Here is an 8560-nt window from a genome sequence, read left to right as displayed (position 1 = left end):
AGAATACTTAAAAATTCTTACAACTAACAAAACAAAACAAAATTTAACTGAAAATGAGTGATGTGTCTAAATAGACATTTCTCCAAAGAAGATATACAAATAGCCAATAAGCCCATGAAAATGTGCTCAACATCATTAGCCATTAGGGGAAAGCAAGTCAAAATCACAGTGATTTTACATTCAATAGGTTGGCTTTAATCAAAAAGACAGACAATGAAAAATATTAGTGAGTATGTGGAGAAACTGGGACTCTCATACATTGCTGGTGGAAATATAAAATGTTGCAACCACTTGGAAAACAGTTTGGCAGTTCCTCAAAATGTTCAACGTAGTTACTGTAAGATCCAGCAATTTCCTCCTAGATGTCTACTGAAGCAAGAGAAGTGAAATATGTGTTCACATCTAAAGGCTTGCACACAAATGTCCATAATTGGAACCAACCCACATGCCCATCAACTGGTAGACAAAGTGAAGTGTATTTGTACAATGGAATATTATTCAGTCATAAAAAGGAATGAAGTGCTGATACATACAACAACATGGATGAACCTTAAAAACATGCTGAGAGAAGCCAGTCACAAAAGACCACATACTGTGTGTTTCCATTTATAAGAAAATGTCCAGAATAGGCAAATCTTGAGATACAGAAAGTAGATTAGTGGTTGCCTAGGGCAGGAGGGTTTGAGAAGAGATGGGGAGCAATTACCAATGAATAAGAGGTTTCTTTTTGGGGTGACGAAAATGTTATAAAACTGATTGCAGTGATGGTTTCAGAACCTGGTGAATATACTAAAAACCATTAAGTTGTGTATGTTAAGTGGGTGGATTGTATGGCATGTGAATTATATCTCAATAATGCTGTTGAACTTTCTATAAAAAAGAGGCGACTTCTTCAAGTGACCAAATGTTTTAGGGCGGGGCCATAAATAAATCTCTTGACAGTTAAAAATGTTCCTTGGGGTCAGCTGAGTGAAGATATGGTTGAACTATCATTGGTCTGAGGGTCCCAGGACCTGGTTCTGGACTCTGAGAATGAAAATGGAATAGGTGGTATTGGTATTCTCAAATTGACCTGTGCAATCTTTGGAGCTGGAAGATTATTTTGTCCTCCCGCCCACTTTGTCTCTGTGCATTTTGTGAATGGGGAAACTTGCATGAGATATTAGGTGATATGTTCAAGGACTGTATATAATAGTACAGTTGAGACCAGCCTCTGTGGCTTCATATCCCAGGGTCAGAGCACCTGTTCTGAGCCACTCTACAAACCAAATCATTTGTGTTTCTCTTTTTATTTAATGATGTCATTTAGGTCCACCAGCCTCTTGCTTTCGTTTTTGCACCCTCTCTTGTGGTGTCAAACCGTGGAGGAAACATTTCGTTCAAACATTTGTTAAGTTCTCTCTAGCACTTTCCCCATGCTTGCAAAAATTCTCGTGTTTGGAAACTTCTTTCTAGTTAACAATCATTTCTATGAAAATTCTTTCATCGTCTTAAATTTAATTTGTTGATAACTTTATCTAGATCTGCTAATAAAACATTGCACACTCAGTTCTTGAGAGATCCTAGTAAAAATTATTTTTTTTTTGTATTTGAGGGGTGTATGTGCATAGTGGCACAGTAGCATTGATTGGCCTTCCCTGGCATCTTGTGTAAACCAAGTTTTCTAGAGATTACAGTACGAGGAATCTGCATGAAAAAAGAATTTTACGATCTGTCAAAGTTGAGTAAAGTACTTATTGGCAAACATGTGCTTGTTTTGCATTATATCAAGTAAAAAGACATCTCCTAAAGGGTCAGTGTAACAGGCAAGACTGAGGGACTTGTGTCTAGGAAGCATAAACAGCTCAGAGTGTGGTGGGAGGAGGGAGGTTAGTGGACTATTAATCTATAAAACCCTGACTTGGTTGCTACTTCTGAGAGTGGCAGAAAGCTGGTGGATTGACAGCCAATTGAGTAAGTGTTAATGGAGATGAACAGACAAACCCTAAGCCTGGAGGAGCCCAGCCAACACTCTTCCCTCATGCAAATGAGGCTGATGGTATGCAGATCCAGGGAGGGAAATCCTTACAGGGGCCCATCTCTGACAGTCATGGAAGAGCAAGACAAGGGAGCTCTCCAAGACTGCCCAACTGGTCATGGCTCACATTGTGGATCACCACATTTGCTCTCCTGGTAGGATAGGCAGTCTTTGCTGTATGTCATGTCATGGATCCAAACAGTTACTTTGTTTTTCCTTCATCACTGTGTGTTGAAAGTGTTTGTGGTAGAAGCATCACTTAACCATAGATTGATAGCTTTGAGGACCCACACATGGACCAGACTGAAAGGAGTGCAAATCACCAAATGACCCTTGATGTTCAGCTGGATGCATTGACTAGAAAAGATTCTGGGTTATTTTCCTTTGGAATGAGTGAACACATTTTTTAAAAAGATTTTATTTGTTTATTTGAGAAAGAGAGCACTAGAGAGAGAGAGAGAATGGGAACACAAGCAGGGGGAGCAGCAGAGGCAGAGGGAGAAGCAGGCTCCCTGCTTAGCAGGGAGCCCGACGTGAGACTCGATCCCAGGATGCTGGGATCATGACCTGAGCCGAAGGCAGACGCTTAACTGATTGAGCCACCCAGGCACCCCAAGTGAATACATTTTAAATGTCATTTAGAATATGTTCAGTGGGAACGTTTCTGCAAGTGTATATATGGAAAAAAAGGGAATTGTGCATGCGTGCGTGTGTGTGTGTGTGAATGCTGGGCTGACAAGAGGCAGCATGGAGTGGACTTCTGTTTTTTTTCTTGCCCACCTTTTATGTCCTTATTTCTAATAATACAACTCCAGTTTTCTTTGGGAAAATACATCTATCCCATCCTCAATCCCTGTGATTTGTATAGGGCTCACTCTGCATCTAGCTCCAGGTCTGTGAACAGCCTGGCAAGTTAGTGAATTCCATCCTTCTGCCCACACACAGTAACTGCTCAAGGTCAAGTGTGTGATTAGTTCAATTAGGGTCAGCCCTAGGACTTTTGCTAAAACTATCAGAAAAGCAGTACGGCTTGTTTTCCACTGGGGTTACTAACTAGTAGAATATAAGTCTGGTGCCGTTGGTGTATATCTTTGCTAATACTTGCACAGAACCGGCTGAAGAATGAAATCAGCTCACTGAGAACCAGAATAGAGAGGCAGGCAGAGAGAAAGACAGATTCCTGACATCATTTGAGCAATTCACTGTCCCTGAAGATCTAATCCTAGACTCTTCACTTACATGATTCAATAACTTCCTTAGAAGTAAAAAATGTTATTTTGATAATATTATTACTATTTGCTTAAGTTAGCTTGATCTGTTTCCTTTTACCTGCAGAATAGATGAAGGGCTTATTGGAGTGCTCAATACAGAATAAACTCTTGCTACATGCTAGCTATTATTATTATTATTTTGGCTTCTGTGACTGTATTAGTTATGTATTGTTGCGTAACAAGTGTTCCACAACTTAGCGGTTTAAGGTGATATTTATTGTCTGAAGGTAACAGGAGTTGGCTGCAGTTTTGCTACATCCTCTGGCTCAAGGTCTCTGCTGAGTCAAGGTGTCTGCTGCGGCTGCAGTCATCTCAAGGCTCCACTGGGGAAGGCTCCACTTCTAGGCTCACTCACAGGGCTGTTGCCAGGACTTAGTTCCTCCAATGCAAGTGGACTAAGAGCCCCAGTTCCTTGCTGGTTGCTGACTGGAGTCCGCCCTCAGCTTCTGCCACATCAGGCTCTCCATGGGTCAGTTTACCACCTGGTAGCTTGATTCCCCGGTGTGAAGAAGTGAGAACAACCCAAGAGAATGCAAGCAAGATGGAAGTCAGAGTCTTTTTTTTTTTTTTTTAAGATTTTATTTATTTATTTGACAGAGAGGGAACACAAGCAGGGGGAGTGGAAGAGGGAGGAGCAGGCTTCTGGTGGAGCAGGGAGCCTGATGTGGGGCTGGATCCCAGGACTCTGGGATCATGACCTGAGCCGAAGGCAGACGCTTAACAACTGAGTCACCCAGGCGCCCCATGAAGTCACAGTCTTTTGTAACCTGATGTCAGAAGTGATATCCCCTTCCCTTTGCCATATTATTTTCCTTAGAAGAAAGTCAGTAAGTCTAGCCTGTACTCAAGGAGAGAGGATGGAAGAATGGGGGGGCGGGGAGATGGGGAGGGGTATCGTTGGGAGGCGGGATTACTTGAGCCACTTTAGAAGCTATTTTTAAATTTTTTCCAGTTGTGGGAGATTGGCATTATGGGGCCAATAGAGCAGTATAATAAAATTGACATACCTGGAAAATCCTGAAGCTCAGTTGTTGTAAGAATTTAGGTACTGGTATCACAAATAAGTGAAATCCTGTGTGATTGACATTAGATTTGCTTTGGTAATACCAACGCAGAGGCTTTTGGGATAGTTAGGTAGAGGACTTTGTAAAGGTGTCGTGGTGTCAACACTCAGAGTTACTGTTAGGCCAAAGCAGGTCAGCTCCTTGCAAATGCCTATTGTATGAAAGACAATGGAAAAACCAGGCTTCCATTAAACTAATAGTTTATTCACTGAGCTGCAAAAAAAAAAAAAAAAAATCATGAGGGCATTCCTGCTTCTTCTCTCCTCCCTAATGCGGGATAGATCCCTGGTGATGTTTGGAGAAGACCAGGTGACCGGAGTACCAGCCTCTCTCCTCTCAGCGCATTGTTCCTGATCTTTTTTCACACCTTTGTGCCTCTCCGAAAAGAGGAGTGCTCATGGAACCTGCTTCCACCTGCTGCGTCATGACGGGTCTGGGGCTGGGGTAGTGCAGGGAAGATGCTGCGCAGAGCAGACCTGCTCACCAGCTTTGCTCCGTGATGCAGAGAAACATGCTCTGCATCTTGCCAGGAAGTGAACAGCTTCATCTTAAAAATGACAACATTTTCAAGTGGGTCAAGACTAGAAAGAAGGAAAGGGATTCATTCAGAATCTATGAATCATTCTCTCTTTTGCCTCGAATGCCCTATGCCTGTTTCTTAATGTGCCTGCCTTGCTTAGGACCGGCGCCAAGTGTCAGTTCTAAGACGGAGCTCCCGGACCTCTCTCTCCTCTCTGTGAGCGGCAGCATCAGCTTCCCCTTCTAGGTGCCGGGGGCAGTTTGAGATGTACCTTTGTCCTTGCACTTATTGAAATCATCTGACTGTATCTGTGCTCCTCAACTTGACTCTGAGCAACTCCGAAGAACACACTCCCGCCCCCCAAAATTGGAGTGCCTGGCAAATTGGGGACAGTAAGTAAATGTGTCTCCAACAGAACAAGGGAGAGAGGAATTAAACATGCTTGCTCTTGTGTTTTGTCTGTTCACAGGAATTTTAGTCTCTGTTGTCAATGATGTTTAATCATATTTTGTTTTGGCGGTGGGATTAAGCAGCTTCATTTGTATTGTGTATTAGTCAGCTTGGGCTCCCATAACAAAATACCATAGACTGTGTGGCTTAACCAACAGAAATTTATTTTCTCACCCTTCTGGAGGCTAGATGTCTGAGAACAGGGTGCCACCATGGTTGGGTTCTGAGGAGAGCCCTCTCTCTGGCTTGTAGACAGCCACCTTCTCGCTGTGTCCTCAGATGACTTTCCTTGGTGTCTGGTGTCCCTTCTTATGGAGACACTAATCCCATGATGAGGGCATCCCTGTGACCTCATCTAACCCTAATTACCTCCTGAAGGCCCCATTTCCAAATACCATCACATTGAGGTTCACGACTTCAACACATAGATTTTGATGGAAACACAAACATTCAGTTCATAATGTTAAAAGATAAACTGAGGCACATTAACCTTTTCAAGAGTTTATTTGAGTTACTATCGCTTTCAACCAGGCAGCACCAAACTGAAAGTGCTTGACAGGAGCTTGGGAAAAGGCTTGTATAGAACAGATGTGGAAGCAGAGCAAGGAAATGATTTGATTGGCTACAGCTTAGGTGGTTGATTAATTTGGGGAAGTCGAGGTGGCTGTTTGTGATTGTTTGGTGTCATTGTGGTGCAACTGCATTTACAGGAACTGACTCTGGGTTATACGGTCTACCAAGGCATTAGAAGCAGCTCAGTCCAATGGCCTCCTAGGTTAATTACTTTAACAATTTCCCCCTTTGGCCATCTTCTTGTACATGGTGGATTGACCAAAAAATTGGTATTAACACCACCCTCGGTTACTATCAGGGTTAAGTTGTTTCGCTGTACAACTCGTAGGTTATGATGTCAGTTTGTGAAACGTTTTTGGTATTCATCTCCTTGTTCATCTTGTTTCTCTTTTTCCCAGCTCAGGTGAGACCATCTGATGTACAAGCACGTATTTAAGACTTTATTTATTCACTTATTTATTTGACAGAGAGAGAGAGAGAGAGAGCACATAAGTAGGCAGAGCAGCAGGCAGAGGGAGAGGGAGAAGCAGGCTCCCTGCTGAGCAGAGAGCCCAATGTGGGACTCGATCCCAGAACAGTGGGATCATGACCTGAGCCGAAGGCGGACACTTAACCAACTGAGCCACCCAGGGGCCCTTGTATTTAAGACTCTTGAGAGATACTACCTTTAAGTAGATGTAACGTAAAACATAATTATTGTTGAAAAGTCCATTTATAAACTTTTACTTACATCTATTCAATGCACTTGTTCTTAACCATGATGTTGAGATTACTCCTGAAAATTTCACAAGATATGAAACAGCTATCCATCATCTCAAGTTATTTTTCTTGCTGAAATATTTTGTAACAGCCATAATATCAGTTTATTTGACTAATAAACCTAGGTAGAATTGAAGTTGTATGTCTGCATTATATTTACTGTTGATAACTCTGAAGACATGAATGTTTTAATTAAACCAACCAAATTTAGACTAGCTTTTATATACCCAGATTATGCCAGATCATGTGAACTTGAAAAACATTTGGTTTAGTTTTTATATTTCTGAGAGAATATTTAATTTATGTAAATAATTTATTTTTCTTTAAGCCAATTAAATAGAGTTCTTCTACAAATTAATTTTGCCAATACCATCTGGAGATAGAAAAGTCACACACCTATAACACGTATATAGACATAAATAAACGTATAGCAGACACTTTTTCTATTTTAGCCATGAGACAAGTATTATAATACAAAACTCACTAGTTTCTAAAAGAACTGTTGGATCCAAATTGTGTTTCTGGCAGTTGGAATAAGTTAAGAATACTCGCTCTGATGCCTAAAGCTTTTTACTAATATTTATGGAGACAACTTATGATTTTTTCATTTGCTTTTTAAAAAATTTCTAAGAGGCCATTTTTAATTCATTTAGTCTCTTAGAAGCTTCTGCACACCAGTCAAAAGATGTTTCCCAAACTAAGGGTTGCTGGAGTGGTAGGGATGGGAGGGATGGGGTGGCTGGGTGATAGACACTGGGGAGGGTATGTGCTATGGTAAGCGCTGTGAATTGTGTAAGACTGTTGAATCACAGACCTGTACCTCTGAAATAAATAATACATTGTGTGTTAAAAAAAAAAAGAAGAAGATAGCAGGAAGGGGAAAATGAAGGGGGGGTAATCAAAGGGGGAGACGAACCATGAGAGACTATGGACTCAGAGAAACAAACTGAGGGTTCTAGAGGGGAGGGGAGTGGGGGGATGGGTTAGCCTGGTGATGGGTATTAAAGAGGGCACATACTGCATGGAGCACTGCGTGTTATACACAAACAATGAATCATGGAACACTACATCAAAAACTAATGATGTAATGTATGGTGATTAACATAACATAAAAAAAAAGATGTTTCCCATTATTTTGGGGGAAATTTGGGATGCCTTTTTCTCTAGGACACCTTATAAATGGATAAGCTTATCTAGATTAAAAGTTCCCCAGTGTGGCCAATGTAATTCAAGATTATCTTTGATAAATTTCATCCACTTGTTCAGAAAAACACAGGTTCTGGGCTCATAATTTTTCTATGTATACTCAGGCAGAATCCTAGCTGCAGGAGTCTCAGACTCTTTGGGCTTAGAGGAATCCATTTTGTTTTGCTCTCTCTCTTTTTCCATTAAAACAGAATTTTACGTACAGGAGGCCTCACAATGGACCCAGACTAGTTTAAGTCAGACCAACTCCAACTCTGGACCCAGTCTGGAAAAAGAAATGCTCAAATAAAGCTGGAGAGCTCACAGTGCAAAAGCTGCAGAGCTGAGATCTGAGAGGAACTTTCTGCATCCTCAAAGAAAGAAGTGGGCACAGTGGGCTCGGCAGGTGCCTTTGCCCGATTGCTCCGCGAGAACCGTCAAAGGTCTCCTTTGGATCCTGTTTCTGACACCATGACTTTTAAAAGACAAGCTGAGGCATATTAAAACTTTGAAGAGTTTATTTGAGAGATTCTATGTTGAGAATTGAACACAGATTCGAATCAGGCAGTGCCAAACCAAAAGTGGTTAGGGGCACTCTGTGAACAGGAGTTGGGGAAAAGGCTTTTACAGAGCAGATGCAGAAGCAAAGCAAGGGAATTATTTGGCCACAGCTTAAGAAGTTGCCTCATTTAAGAAAACCTAGTTGGCTGTTTGTGATTGG

Source organism: Phoca vitulina, unplaced genomic scaffold (assembly GCF_004348235.1).
Source record: "Phoca vitulina isolate PV1807 unplaced genomic scaffold, GSC_HSeal_1.0 scaffold25, whole genome shotgun sequence".
Lineage (NCBI taxonomy): Eukaryota > Metazoa > Chordata > Mammalia > Carnivora > Phocidae > Phoca > Phoca vitulina.
Note: the sequence above shows the minus strand (reverse complement) of the source record.